The following is a 16,308-nucleotide window of genomic DNA, read 5'->3' on the forward strand; positions in this document are numbered from 1 at the left end:
AGCAATGGTACTGAATTCAAACCACATTCTGCTTTGCAGGGCCTGGGACCTTGTGGACCATTCCAGAAAATGTGGATGCCCTCTATAACTTTTCTGTGTAACTGGTGCATCTTTGACTAATTCTTACAAAGGTACTGCATGTGCAAGCTGAAATCCTGAATATCTGACTTAAGGAAAGGACCTGGCCTTTTCTGTCGTGTTTTGCCAAGTCAGGGAGAAGACAGACTATTTTAGGGACTATGGGGCCACTTGGGCTTATGAACCACTAGGTTGAAGCTGGAGGCCCGCCCTACTTCTTTACCAAGCAGACCCTCTGCCCACTCCTGTATCCTGTGTATCTGTGAGAGATGAGACCGGCCCCTTCCATACTGGACAAGATGTAAAACTGGAAACCCCTGATGGGAGTTTCATGTTCAGGTTTGAACTACGGGTATCTCCGGGAGAGAACGGACAACGGATTGCAGTAGTTATAAGAAACCACAGATCAGACAGTGATTATCGTCAGTGATCTTGGCCAAGACAGCTCCAGGGGCACGTGGACTTGGGACGTGGGGAGGAGCGAGCCCTGGCACAGAGACCCACTAGGATTCGAATGGGGGACCTGGCATCAGAAACTCTGAGTCCAAGTATGCAACTTAAGCATCAAACAAGGGCCTGCATGAGGAGGACAGTCATCTACACCATCAACAGGCTCCACTGCAATGTCTAAGTTTCCTGAGTCTGAGGTGAATGCAGAATTAGGAAGAACTGTGGTCGGAGTGGGGAAGCTGTGGCATACCAGGGTCTTTTATGGACACTTTGAATGGTGTCTTCCTGTTAACTTAAGGAGAGTAGAGGGGGAAAGCAAAGGACATGAATACCTATCAGGGTCAGAAGCAAAGCCTCCTGGCAGGGGTGAGGGGAAAACATGGCATTGGGGACATCTCTGGTTGTACGTGTGTGGGTCTCTCCTTAGTTCTGGCTGGTGGTTTTCTGGCCATAATGGTGGCACACTCATGGACGGGACTTCCTCTTTGGTTTAGCATTTCTTGGGAGGCCATGGCCAGAGGGTGTCACTGTGTCTCAGGTCCAAGATTTTCTCCCTTGCCCCTGTGCCTTTCTACCAGAGAGGAGAGAGGGAGAGAGAGAGAGAGAGAGAGAGAGAGAGCGCATTGATTTTGTTTGAGTTCCTGTTGAGGATTTCTACACAATTAGCAGCAAAGTTTCAAGAGAGCCAACGAACTTTATGACCTTGTAATAGTAGAGTTTTTATCTCTTATTTCTGTACCTTTTGAAATAGTTAAAGGATGCTTACTCTGCTCTCATGTTGTTGAGGAGAGCAGACTAAATATGTAAATTGAGCCTAATGTCATGAAAACACTTCTTTGTGTGTAGAATTTTAAAAGGCAAATTATCAGCGGTTAGGAGTGGCAAAGATGCGTGGTTTAATTCAACAAGAAGGGCAGCTCAAATCTCTCTGCCGAGAACTGGAGGGTCACCGCTGCTTCCCCGTAAATGATGTGCTCTCCTGGGTGTTATAAAAATTAGGATGGTTAACAGTCGCTCTAAGAGTTTTGTTTTGTAAATTTGATTTACAAACCAGATGATGATTTAATTACCAAGTAATTTTTTTTTTTCACTTTTACAAAAGGAAATGGCAGTTGAAGTTGTTGTGAGCTCCAATATTGCACTGAGCCGTGTTTAACTCTGCCTAGCCCCCTAGGAATGCAAGAACCCACCTGCACAGAAGATTGCATTCAAGCTGACGCCCTCTTGCTGGCAAAATTGCCTTCAGTACTTTGACTTGTAGAGAGTTTGGGTGAGTGGACGCATGTCGGGATGTATCTTAGGGTTTGGTTCTTTTTTTTTTTTTTTTTTTTTTTTTTTTTCAACGTTTATTTATTTTCGGGACAGAGAGAGACAGAGCATGAACAGGGGAGGGGCAGAGAGAGAGGGAGACACAGAATCAGAAACAGGCTCCAGGCTCTGAGCCATCAGCCCAGAGCCCGACGCGGGGCTCGAACTCACGGACCGCGAGATCGTGACCTGGCTGAAGTCGGACGCTCAACCGACTGCGCCACCCAGGCGCCCCAGGGTTTGGTTCTTTACCAGGGTTGGCATGGAGGAGGAATTCCCAGAGTTCTTAGGGCAGGGAAAAGCCTACTGAGCTAGGAGAAGGAACGCTTCCCAAGCCTAGGCCTATGCTTTTGTGATTGGGCCTGTCAAGCTCGGATCCGCAGCAGGTTCCTCTGCAGAAGCTGTTTAAAAGCAGAAAGTGCTTGGCCCCCGATGAGTCTACGAGGTGTGCATGCGGTGGGCGCAGACACCCTGTTGTTTACAAGCTCCTCAGAAAATCCGGTTGTACAGTGATGTCGATAACCCTCACGTGTTCTCTTAGAGCGATTTTCGAGCAGCCACATCCTCAGAACGCTTCTGACGGAAATCGGCGAGTCTGTTGATGAGTTCTTCTTCCTGGACTGCTTCCCTTTGTTGTAAATGACAGTGGGCTGTATGACTTCATGGAGCACACAGGAGCTCACAATGGAAATGATTAATTCTGTCTGGCAACCCTATTTGTCCATTCCACAATAGACTAGCTATTTTGATATCTTAGTGTGTGCGCAGCCTTTGTTCTGTTGGCTGAAACTTTGATATTCTGTCACACCGTTCCGTGACGATTTTGCGTAGGATTCCTGTTAGATCAGTAGAGCCCCAAACGCCTCTCCTGCGCTTAGCTCAACCCTGTGCTAAAGGCTTCCAGGTCCCAGGAAAAACGATCTGAGGGAATGAGTATACTCAAGAAAATGTAATTAAGATGAGAGTTTTGAATTACGTTCATTGATTTGGGAAACTTGGCTTTTGTTCGAGTAAAAATCAGTTTTAAGTATTTTTGAAAAAGGATTAGGAAGGATTTGCATTTGTTTAATGTGAGCTAAAACTCTCCAGTTGCCCAAAATGCCACCATTACAGATTTAAGCCTTAATTTAAATTCTGGTTTCTGGGGAGCCCGTCACGGTGAGAGTGCTGGTAGGTTTCAGCCCGATGATCTTCTGGAGGCGCCGTGATGCAGAGGAAAGGCCACGGCCGTGGGGATCCGATTTGCCGGCATTAACTCTGTGATCTTGGCCAAGCCGCTGGCCTCTGAGTCCGGCGTGGACCTGAAAGCTGAGCGGGTTGCAAAAGTATCTCTTAATCCCTACCCTCAACTACGCCGCCTTCCCGCCCCATGCAGAGTGAGCTTATTACCAGACATCGGAAATGGGAAATCTCGCCAGCATGTGGACACCTGGTTTTTCTCAAGAGCTGGCCCTTGACGGGATGGGGGCTGGCCTGGGCATTTTGGGGTGAGTGTCATGGCCCATGTGGAGTTGCTTTTTCCTCTCCTCTGGTGTGTTCCTGGCTTCTCTCTTTTCCTCATCTTTACTTTTCCCGCCAGTTTTGTTTTCTTTGGACGTGTGGTGCTCAGGACTCGGATCACAGATCATCGCTGTGATACGCCTGTGGCACCTGAACTGCTATCCTGGCAGTGGCCACAGTGATAGATGGTTTTTCTTCTTCCATCAAAACTGGCTGCCATCTTACTTGTTCCATACCCATTTATATCAATTTCCAAGAGGCCTCTTAGCTCTCTGTCTTTACTGAGTTTGTCAGTCTTATACCTAGCAATGAATATTTAGGGTACAAAATCCCCCACATTGGAAAAGAATGAAAAGACATGGAAGCAGAAATGAAAAGGGCATGAACGGGGGAGCCTTTCATGAGAAGTCTGGCCTTTCCAATCATTGACATTTGGAGAGGGTTGGGCTTGATTTCAGGGGGCTCGGCAGCCAGGCTGGGGCTCTGAACTCGACAGAGAAGGGACAGAGGAGCCAAGCACGCTCGGAGACGGAGACTGGGTGCAGGAGGTTTACAGGGAGAATATTCCAGATCAGCAGCCATGGAAAGAAGACCGGGGAGGGGGAAGCTGCCATTGGCAGGCTCCACAGCGTGTCTGCTGGCTGTGCTGTGAGGGGCTCTGAAGCCCTGGGCACTTGCAGGTGGTCCCACAGCGCCCGGGTGCCTGGCCGGTTCCTTCTGTACTGGTTGGTCAGTAGGTATGGGCTTCCCTGCCTCCAGTGCTGTGACCTGGGGTGAAGGAGCTGCCTTCACTTGCAGGCAGTTTGAGGGGCAGGTGACAGCTAAGGGATGCCAGTCAGCAGCAGGGGGAACCATCCCGCTGCCCTGAGGGGGAATCCGGGTGGCACACGGTGACGTCCATTGCGGGAAGTCACTGCTGTTTCGTAAGTAATCTCCCGTCAGTGGCAAAAATGGTTATTTGGAAGTGGTAAGGTGCCTTTGAAAGGACAACCGAGCGAGTCCTATAAGCTGTACCCAAAGGTTGTAAGGTTTACAGTAAAACTCTGTGGAGAAGTGAGTGGCGTAAATACAAATCATTATTACACCTAATAGCATTTGCTCCCATACATTTTGCACTTGACTGGCACTGTAGCAATGTTTAAATATGCCATCTTGCTTTGCATTCTAGAGACCGCTGCGTGGTGTGCTGTGTTTCATTACCATTCTGCTGGTTGTCAGCATTTTTGTGATACAATTAGAGGCATGTAATTCCCAAAACAAATGAGCCATTTCGAATATTGTGAGATGTGTAATTCAATAGAATAGCAGCCTGTAGAATAATTGAGTTTAGAGAAACAAATATGCAGGAGTTTGGGCTGAGCCACCCCACAGACGAGGAACCCCGACAGTCCCCTTCCCTTCTGATGTGATCATCAGCATGGAAGTGACACCTGAGGAGGGCAACATCCACTTGCGGCCCCTCGGCTGCCTCGTTAAGGCTGCCCTCACCCATTAAGAGACAGGATTTCACTTCCCCTTGGAACTGTGGACGGTATAATTCAAGTAAGTAGCAGCTGTAAATAGGAGTCTACCACGAATAGAGAAGACCATTGTGGTAATGAAGCTATTTTGTTCTCCTGTTTTCCTATTATATGGATTCAGCCAGAAGTGAATATTGTCTTTGTCCAAGAAAGTGCGTGGCTTTGAACCTTGGATTTCCGTATCTCAATTGAAGCCATCCCACTGCTTTTAATTATTCTTCAGCTCATCTGCTAGGAGGCAGTGTGTGATTGGCAGGGAGGCAGTAGCAGGGGTGAGCCAGCTCTGGGGATGGGCAGAGGCAGAAAGGGGATGGGAGAGCCCAGCCTCTTACTGAGCAAAGAGAGACCCTTCACTATGCTGCATCAGCCTGGACAACCGGGCTTCACAGCACGGCATTCACGGCCCTCGCGCAAGGCTGCACAGGTGCTCTGGTCCTTCTGTACGTACGGGGCCTGCGGAGGGGTGCCTGTCGCTGCTGCAGCCTTCTGGGGCCAGGGGCACATACCCCGTCGTGCTCCTCCGATCTTATCTCAGCTCTCCCACACCTCTGTTCTTGCTTCTTACCCACTGCCTGCTTCGTTTTTTCCTCAATGGGTTGATCTAAATAGGAACCCAAATTACAGCATTTAAACAGGTGTACCTGTTCACTTTGCAGAAGGGATCGTGCATACAGGGTGCGTTCGAAACCTGAGAGCTCTCTCTCCCTAACGCTGATCTTTCTTTAAAGCCCACCTTGGATTGTCCCCACCTCACGTCTCTGAGGTAGCGGAGGTAGAACATTTCCCTGCAGCCTCCCCGGTTTTGCAGGCGAGGATAACGACTAGAAGGCATTAAGCAACCGAAATGTCCTAGGAGCAGGGGAATGGTTAGCACACGGTGTACGCATGGCGGGCCTATGTCATGGGATATTTTAAAGCTGTTAACGAAGTTGCCTGGCAGACATTTAATGACCTACTGACGTAGGGAAACGCTCACAATAAAACATGAGGTGATAAACAGGATGAACTATGGTGGGGTTTCAGTATTTAGCTTTCTTGGCTTCCCCCTTTAGGAGTAACCCTGGGGGTCCAGCACCTGCTACAATCCTAGTATGAGTGTGTTTGACTCCGGCAGGCTCCGGGTCTACACCACAGGAAGGAGGCGCTTCACCAGAGGGGCGGCTGGCCGGCTGTTGGCGTCTACACATTCCCATGGCCACGTCCACATCTCAGAACAGTTTGTGGGTGTATCCTTTCCAGATACTCACTGATGGGCTCACAGTGATCATTTCTTTGTAAGACGGGGTTCCTCCAAGAACATCCACTGCTGGGCATGATGGAAATAAGAGAATGAAGTGGTCTGAAAACTGTAATGATGGTTAGACAATTTAACCAAAACTTCAGAAGCACAGAATGCCAGATTCAATAAGGACTTCAGGTTGTGGTGTGACTGAGGTGGCCGTACATTCTGCATATAGACAAGAAGAAGCAGTCTGTGGAATTGCTACATCCTAGGCAGTGCACAAGTGTTCAAGCATAAAGGAACTTGGATTAAAGCCGAAGAAGGTGGCTAATGTGAGGTTCGGGGATGTGTGCAAAATCAAGTCACTGTCACATGAAATATGAGCGATTTCTAGAATCCCAGGAGTTTGTGCAAATAGTCCTGAGAGGCTACAGGGGGTGAGAGCTATTCAACCAAAGGTTTTTAGAGCAGGTGCACGGGAGCAGGGACACGAGCCACGCGTGTGGACATGTTTCCTCTGCAGCGGAAGAGGTTGCTGGGGGCACCTGGGACTGACCTGTGTTGAGTATAAACCAAACCTGATATTTAAAAAAAAAGCCATGACAAGCGAGAGTTTGGAGTCACCAGGGCCATGGGCTTGTCCAGTTTTGGGCAGCAAAGCAGGCTCTGTGACTGTGGACCTATTTTTTTGTAAATATTTTTTTAATGTTTATTTATTTTTGAGAGAGAGAGAAAGAGAGAGAGAGAGAGAATGGGTAGGAGAGGGGCAGAGAGAGAGAGAGAGAGAGAGACATAGAATCTGAAGCAGGCTCCAGGCTCTGAGCCATCAGCACAGAGCCCTACGTGGGGCTCAAACTCACGAACCGTGAGATCATGACCTGAGCTGAAGTTGGACACTTAAGTGACTGAGCCACCCAGGTGCCCCTGTGGACCTACTTTTTAAACCGACTCCAAAACATGAAGGGGGAAAGATTGAGACATTTCCGGCTAGTTTTCTTCAGTCTATTTGTCAGAGTGCTATGTATGAATCTGGGACCAGTGAATTGTATTTAGTGATGAGAGCAGACTGTCAGTGTTCACGAGAGCTTTACTGAGGTATATCTGTAGAAAACACATGCACACGCATAAACACGTAGCCAGGTGAAGGGGAAGTGAGCGTGGGGGAAGCAAGGGAAGGAAAGAAGAAGGCGATTCACCCAGAGTGACTTGTGACACTTTGCTTGTGGTCATGATGAAGTTTCGGGGACCAGACTCAACTTTTCTATTTGTGGTGAAGCTGGACACAACATATTAAGGAACTGCTTTCAAATGTGACAGTAGGCAGCACAGCCTGTGATCCAAGGGATAAGGCAAAGCCACGCTGAGCTTTGCAAAGCTCGCTTTCTGGCTGGAGGGTTTCTGGAACACGACGTAGGGCTGGGAAGGCAGAGAGCACATTAGTCTTATGAACTGACACAGATTGGGCTGCTGGCGGTGGGTTTGGCCAGGTGAGGTGCTGGTGAGGAGACACCTATTTACATTTTTTCATGTTTATTTTTGAGAGACGGAGACAGAATGTGAGGGGGGAGGGGCAGAGAGAGAGGGAGACAGAATCCAAGGCAGGCTCCAGGCTCCGAGCTGTCAGCACAGAGCCTGACCTGAGCTTAGGTCGGATGCTTAACTGACTGAGCCACCCAGGCGCCCCAGGAGACACTATGTAGAAGGAGAGTTCCGGAAGTCTGCGAAGGGTCACTCGTCTGAATGAACACAGGCTGCATTTTCATGGAGTCAGAGTCCGCATGGCTGAGTGAAACCAGCTCCCCAGGGCTCCAGCCTTTGCACGGGACTGGAGGACACTGAAGATCTGACCAGTCAGAGTGGAAAGGCCATGCTGAACACTCTGCATGCCCTGCGGACACACCAAGGAAGGCCATGGTTTGGGAGAAGGACTTAATTAGCCATAGTGTAAAGCCCACTGCTGATCCGACTTTCTCAACCTTGGCTCTACGGACATTTTGGGACTGCTTATTCTTTGTTGGGGAGAGGGGCCACCCTGTGCTTCATACACGGCCAGCAGCATCCATGGGCCCTACCCACTAACCAGCAGCCCCTAGTTGTCCCCGCTGCTATAGACCCTTCATAACAAAATGTAAAAATGAGCTTCAAAAGACCAGGGTGATTTGCAAGTAAATTAATTTCCTGGTGAAACAAACCTCAATGTTCTCAACAGGCAGCAAATGTACGGTAACCAAGATCGCACCCGTGGTGGTCAGCGTACAAAGTATGCGTGCTGCCCAGATCAGCTGATAGGGGTGAGGACCGTCTCCGGGTCATTCTGGCAGCCCTGTGGCATGCCTCAGCTGTGGAGTCACCTGGCCGCGGGTGACGTCCTCTCTCTGGGGTGGCCTGTAGCCAGTGACTAATTGATAAGGCCTGGCCCCCTTGTGTCAAATTGGGAAATCTCTGAAGAACTGAAAAAAAAAAAAAAAAACCTAGTAAAGATAATAGCATGATTTAGGAGTACTAAAAGAAAAAAACCCAGCTAATAAATATAACAGAAGGAAGGAACATGGGAGAAAGAAAACAACAGATGAGGCCAATAGAAAACACACAGCAATACGATGGACTTATGCCAACCATATATACAATTGCATGAAATAGAAATACACTAAACGCTCCAGTTAAAAGGCAGCTCATACACTAAGAAGAACAGAAAGACCGTATAAATGCCATTTATGAGAGATCCATTTTAAACATGAAAAAAAGAGGTTAAAAGTAACACGACAAAGAAGTCTATATCATGTAAATGTTAATCGTACGAAAGCTGGTATCATGGACTGAGTTGTGTTCCCTTCAAATTCATGTGTTGAAGCCCTAACCCCAAAGTGATTGCATTTGGAGGGCAGGCTTTTAAGGGGGTACTTAAGGTTGAATAAGGTCATAAGGATGGGACTCTAATCCTCTAGGACTGGTGTCCTTACAAAAAGAGCAAGAGAGGGGCGCTAGGTGGCTCAGTCGGTTAAGCATCCAACTCTTGGCTTCAGCTCAGGTCATGATCTTGCAGTTTCATGAGTTTGAGCCCCACATCAGGCTCTGCACTGGCAGCACGGAGCCTGCTTGGGAATCTGTCTCCCTCTCTCTCTGCCCCTCCACCACTCACACTGTCTCTGTCTCCCTCAAATAAAATAAAAAATAAATATTTTTTTAAAAAGAGGGAGAGACACCAGGACTCTCTCTCCTTCCGCATGTGCACAGAGGAAAGGCCACGTAAGGACACAGCAAGATGGTGGCCATCTGGAAGCCGAAGAGAGAGTCCTCACCAGAAACCATTCTTGCCGGCATATTGATGCCAGCCTTCCAGCCTCCAGGTTATGCGGAAATAGGTTTCTGTTGTCGAAGGCACCTGGTCTTATGGTATTTTGTCACGGCAGCCCAAGCAGACTAACACTGTAATGGCCACACTAGTGTCAGACAAATTAGACTTTGGGACCCGGAATATTATCAAAGAGAAAAATATTTCCTGGTGATAAAGGAATCAGCTCATCAGGGGGAAAATCCTAGACATGGAGATTCTCGCCTGGATCCTCCTTCAAAAAAGAACCTTTTGCCCAGTTGTGGGAGTGTGGTCAGTGAGCAGACTCTCCGTCAGCCCCTTTAGGACCTGTTTCAGTGGCAGAGAACCGCCTCACTCAAAGTCATCTTTCCGGGGGTAACCCACATCATGCTGAATGAGGCAGGCTGCAAAGACTCACTCTCTTTGGCCCAATATGGGCTCCTATGATGGGCAATCCTCTCTCCAGAGCCACCCCACTAGCGGTCAAGCACATAATCTCTGCTAAAAGCCAGGCATTGCTTTGCAAATCAAGAAACGTTACGCAGTACAAGGCATCATCTTCCTCTGGATCTCTAGGAGTCTGCATCGAGACTCCTAAGTTGACCAGAGATTTATCTGCTCTTGACCCTTGGATCAAGCCAGATCCCAGCACCTTGAATGTGCTGGGCAAGTGGCTCAGTGGGGGAGAGCAACTGGCTTGGTTGCAGAAATCTCTTCTGCTCTGGAACATGCTTGAAGCTGGATTTTGGAAACGGTGTATGTCAGACTTCAAAAACATGGCTGCACCCAAATATCAGTTGAATTAGAAGGCTGAAGAAGAGGTGTAACGAGCACTGTGCCTTGTATTCGTGACAAGTGATATAAGGCACAATGACCTGTCCTTTACAGAGGAGGGTACATTTTGATTTGCACCAGACCGTCGAACGCACAGAACTTCACTAGTGTGGCAAGAGGACAAGAGCCTGAATGTCCACAGGACTTTTCTCCCAATATCAGGCAAGAGTAGAGCTTTCTGGGATACCTGGACACAACATGGAACCCATGACATTTTATGTCTTATGGTTCTGGATGGTGGTTTGGACACACTACTGGAATTAATAGCTTAGAATTCTAGATTTTTTTGTGTGTTCGTGCTACCGGTATATTTCCTTTTTATTTGAACTGTTGTCCTGGAGACCTTTGAAGCAAACAGAGTTGGAGCAAAGTACTGTTTGGCTTTGGCCTACAGTCTCTCTTTTCTCTATCTGAACCTGGTCTCTTCAGGGGATCCGAGCTGCTCATAGACCTTCGGTCTTTGCAAGAGAAGTCTCCTCAGGAAATGTCACAAAGGGAAACGTGCTTGTGCTAGCTACATTTGTGGTCTCTCTTCTCTGCAGTGATTCTGTGATAATAAATGTGTTTAAAAATCCATTACAATGGCAAATCCATAGATGGCAGATTGTTCTGAATCTTCATCGGCAGCGTAAACAATTTCACATTTCAAATGAAATTTCTGCTAAAACACTCATGCTTGAACGTAACGTAAAACACAGGCAGATTTGAACAAATAAGATACCGCTGCTTTGTTTTAAAATACTGGCATAGACAAAAATGTATTATTCATCTCGACTCTCTCCATTGCTTTGAAACTGAAAATTATTTCTGTGGCCAGCTCTGAATAAATATGTGAGTTGGTACCTTAGCAACCATGATATGTTCATCCAGCTTGATGTGAAGTGTGGAAATCCCATGTCACACACCGTTTTACCTTCTCTTCTTCAGAGTCTTGCTTCCTTCCACCTGCTTTTTACCTATCTATGGGAGGAAGCTGACTTCATTAAGTCTTGTCTGTGTCCTTCAGGGAATCCTGGGGCTCCAGGACAGGGATCTGGGTGGCACTGAAGGATGGCACGAGGTTGGGCTGGTAGATGTGCCGAATTGTCCGCAGATCAAGTTCAAAGAGTTTCTGCTAAGGCAGGGTGATGAAATCAGGCTCTGTGGATCCAGGATCAGTGGTTTGAGAATGTGGGAGGTCGGACCACCGTGCTAGCTAGCAGACTGACTGATGAAAGTTCAAGAATTCAGGTTAAACTGTCAGAAGAATGAGAGGTCAGAATTAAAGCAAGAGATGTGACTATACCTGCCTGGGGAGTGAGGGTGTTCCCACGGGAGGGATTTGTTCTTAAGGTCATTACACGATGTCTCTACTAAGCTATCATTGGGCTCGTTGCTACCATTGGCAACAAATACAGTGTGTATAGGGGATTAGAGTGTACTTACCTTGGGAAATATCCTCTGTGGTTAAAAACCGTAGACCACTCTGAAGGGTCCAGTGCAAGCTTATGTGTTGCTCCCAGGATAAGGAGGATTGAAGCCAGAAGCGGTCTATTTTCAGGAAAGGGCACCCAGGGGAGAAAGTCCATCATGTACCCACTCTTCCATTAATCCAAGGTCAGCACACCCTCAAATCCCTGAGCAGCCAGGTCAAGTCTTTCTACAGTTCGGAGTTGGGGATGGGACAAGAGGCAGTCCCCAAGACAGGTGTCAATACACCTGCCTCACAGATCACCGGTTGTTTGTGCAAGGGTTGGGGGGCTTCTGTGGAAAATGTAATGCAGAGATGGCTCTTCTCCCCACTTTTGCCCTGGTCTTGCGTCAAGGAAGGGACCGTAGGGAGGAAGTATAAGATGAAGGATTTCTGTGTTCGCTAAGAAAAATTAGTGATTGGGGCACCTGGTGGCTCCAGTTGATTACCCGACTCTTAATTTCAGCTCATGTCATGATCTCACGGGTTCATGAGTTTGAGCCCCACATCGGGCTCTGTGCTGGCAGTGCAAAGTCTACTTGGGATTCTCTCTCTCTTCCTCTCTCTCTGCCCCACCCCTGCTGTACTCTCTCTCTCTCTCTCTCTCTCTCTCTCTCTCTCTCAGAATAAATAAGTCAACATTAAAACAAAGAAAAATTAGCGATAAGAAACAGATTTTTGAGTCTCATTTTAAGGAGAAAGAATTACTTAATTTTTTTTAATGTTTATTTATTTTTGAGAGAGAGACAGACAGAGCATGAGCAGGGGAGGGGCAGAGAGAGAGGGAGACACAGAATCCGAAGCAGGCTCCAGGCTCTGAGCTGTCAACACAGAGCCTGACGCGGGGCTCGAACTCACGAACCGTGAGATCATGACTTCAGCCGAAATCAGATGCTTAACTAAGCCACCCAGTCGCCCCAAGGAGAAATAATTTCTTAAAAAGGGCACATTCCCCCCTCCCCACCCCAAATATAGCATCTGGAAGCAAAGCGTGTAATATAAGATGGGTAATGGCTATTTACACAGCAGAAAGTTCTGCCTGGAGTCTGATGCGACCCCAACATGGCTTCATTTGGCAGAGTGTATTAACTATTGTCATTAAAAGATTTTGCAGCATTATAACAACATTACATTGGAAACTGTTCATCAGGGAGCTTAGGGGATTCCACCGAGCAGCCATGGTAACAGTCTGCTTAGCAATGGCCCAGTCACGCATTTTGGTCTTCATTCTGTCCAGCTTGTCACTCTGAACCAGAATTTAGTTTCTAGACAGAAGAGGCAGGAAATGAATCCTTTTGGAAATCTCTAGAGATTTAGATTCCCTCCCCACCCCCACCCCCCATCTCTTACTGGGATGTTGTAGATCTGCTCAGGTACTGGGTTCCAGACAGGCGGATGGCTTCCATGCACTGGACAGATTGGAGCACCTATGTGGCGCCGACAGCACGCTGGGCACCAGAGATGCCGAAAGATGTAAGGATGGCCCCTGGCCTTTTTTTTTTTTAACGTTTTTATTTATTTTTGAAGGAGAGAGAGAGAGAGAGCATGAACGGGGAGGAGCAGAGAGAGGGAGACACAGAATCCCAAGCAGGCTCCAGGCTCCGAGCTGTCAGCACAGAGCCCGACACAGGGCTCGAACCCACGAACTATGAGATCATGACATGACCTGAGCCGAAGTTGGACGCTTAGCCAACTGAGTCACCCAGGCGCCCCAGGATGGTCCCTGGCCTTGAGGACATACGAAGACAAGTAGAGAAGAGATGCTGATTCACAATGAGCACATAAGACGGTAAGCTCCAATACAGCAAAACTCTAAGAAGTTTGTGGAAATCTCCTCCTCTGAGATAATCATCTGGCCATATTTTTAAGGATGATGAACGTGAGCTGACTCTTCTAGAAACTAGGAAAGAACTACTTTGTGTGATCTAGACAAATAAGAATCAAAAATAAGAAATGTGCCATTGGCTACTTAAAATATTTTCTTTTTAAATTAGAAAAGCTTGTAAATAAAATGAACAAACTACATAGTGTTTCATCTAAGTGTAGTAATTAAAAAAAGTTAATCATTCAAAGATAATTTTTATAGTAGGTATACAGGGCTGTGTTGCTACTGAGGTATTTTTGATTCTTTCTGCTTATTGATTTACAAAGCTCTTGAAAATGCAAACTTCAGGGTGCCTGGGCGGCTCAGTCGGTTGAGTGTCCAACTTCGGCTCAGGTCATGAACTCGAATTTCGTGGGTTCTGGCCCCGCATCGGGCTCTGTGCTGACAGCTCAGAGCTTGGAGCCTGGTTCAGATTCTGTGTCTCCCTCTCTCTCTGTCCCTCCCCCACTCATGCTCTCTCTCTCTCTCTCTCTCTCTCTCTCTCTCTCTCAATCAACCAATTAATAAATCCAAGCTTCAATTTTCCTTTCAAACTGGATGAAAATTCAGAATATACTAAACCTTACGACACACACAACTTCCTCTGTTCTCCTTCAGGATGGCTTCGAAGGCTGCCGGAAGGCAGGTGTGGAATACCATTCTTCTGTTTTTCAAGACAGAAGAATGTCCTCACGGGCTGTAAATAATACCTGACTGTGACTTTTATTTCACTTTGTGGATTGTCGGTAGTTGTATTTCCTCATCTCTAAAAATGAGGGATTTAGGTTAGAGGATCTTTAAGAACGTAATCTAACTCTGACTCTACAGATAAGAAAGTAAAATATTTAAATGAAATAGTTACTCTGATAATACAGGTGTCACCAGGGCTCAAACTCGTGAATTTTCTTGATGCAGGTATTAGCCAAGTTTTGAATGTAGGTATTAGTCCTGAATAATTGAGAAAGCAGTGAAATGGCCACTCAAACATACTGGTTTACTGCAGGTTTAAAGGAACAGAAGTAAGTCAGTCCCCTGGTTTTATGTGCTGGAATCTGGAACTGCTAATATTATACATCATTGAATTTCCACAGATTTTCTGAAAATAAATAAAACCCCTACTTCCAAGGGCTACAATCTGCCTCTGTCCTCATGGATGCTATCCAGGAACATCCTTGCCTATGAGATTGGTGGGCTGAAGGGAAGACTCTACTCTTGGACCGTATCACATCCCGGGGAGCCCAGGGATCTGCCAAAAGGCGTTCATTGCTTTTTGTGACCACTGGCTTTCTCTGGCTCTATGGGCTCCCAGCTGTGAAATGTCACCGCAGCATGCAAGAGGTCCCAGCTTTCACAAAAGAACTTCAGGTTTAACCAAAAACTTATCTAACATTTCTCTCGTAATTAGGCCAAAAGCAAAAGCGTGCTGTAGACTTAGGGGAGAGGACCCCGGAAGCAATGGATGAATCAAGACTCTGAGCCAAATTTAGGACATGCAGGGGAGGACCAAGGTCGATGGTGGGTTGGGGGTAGTTAGGCGAATATAACACCAGGAATGGAATGTGAGGGTTAGAGACAGGTCTGAGGGGGGTCTTGCCCCACCACACTAGCTGTGGGCCTTCAGTTACGTACTTAAACTTATGTGTGTGTGTTTCCATGGGAAATAGAAATAGTACCTGCATCATGGGGTTGTTTGAGGGATCACATAAAAGTGGAGAAAGACCAGAGGTGCCTGGGTGGCTCAGTCAGTTAAGCGTCTGACCATTGATCTTGGCTAAGGTCACGATCTCACAGTTGGTGGCACTGAGTTTCGGGCTCTGTGCTGGTGGCATGGAGCCTGCTTGGGATCCTCTCTCTCCCTCTCTGTCTCTGCATCTCCCCCACTCATGTGCACTCTCTCTTTCTCAGAAATAAATAAATTAAAAAAAAAAAGAAAAAAAAATTTTTTTTTTTTTCAACGTTTATTTTATTTTTGGGACAGAGAGAGACAGAGCATGAACGGGGGAAGGGCAGAGAGAGAGGGAGACACAGAATCGGAAACAGGCTCCAGGCTCTGAGCCATCAGCCCAGAGCCCGACGCGGGGCTCGAACTCCCGGACCGCGAGATCGTGACCTGGCTGAAGTCGGACGCTTAACCGACTGCGCCACCCAGGCGCCCCAAGAAAAAAATTTTTAAGAAGGGTAGAAAGACTAGAAATGATGCCTAACACGTAATGGTCTCTCAATGAATAGTAATTTTTGCTGGTTTGCGAGACGCGTGCAAATGCAGAGCCCGAGCTGGGCAAAAGTTCCATCCAACAGCTCTGTGAAACCCCCAAGAAGCAGAGAGGCAGAGAACGACTAGCTTGGCAACGAGTACTTGCCAAGGTCCTTTGCGTCCCTGGCCCTCCTGAGGCGACCTCTCTAAGACTTGGTGTCTGCTTCCCCTGAGTCCCAGTTAGCACGCATGATGCTGGTGCCGGGCGTGGTTTGGAGCAGGTCAAGAGAGAGTGGAAAGCACACAAGTGCAGACAGACAGACAGACACCGAGCGGGGGGCATGGTGGCTCCACCTTCTTGCCTGCAGGATCCTACTCAGTGTCTTTTAGGCAGAGGACATCCCCAGTGCATGTCCATATAGCAATGGAGCTGTTAAGGAGGGTTTCCTTAGGGACCACGTGCTCTTAGGGACCACGACCACTGTATGTGGGCCATTCTCTCAAGGCCTCGGGGGACAATCAGCAAGGCACGAGTGAAGAACGCAAAGCCCGTGGTAAAAAGACGCCACCCCCCA

Source organism: Lynx canadensis, chromosome A2 (assembly GCF_007474595.2).
Source record: "Lynx canadensis isolate LIC74 chromosome A2, mLynCan4.pri.v2, whole genome shotgun sequence".
NCBI lineage: Eukaryota > Metazoa > Chordata > Mammalia > Carnivora > Felidae > Lynx > Lynx canadensis.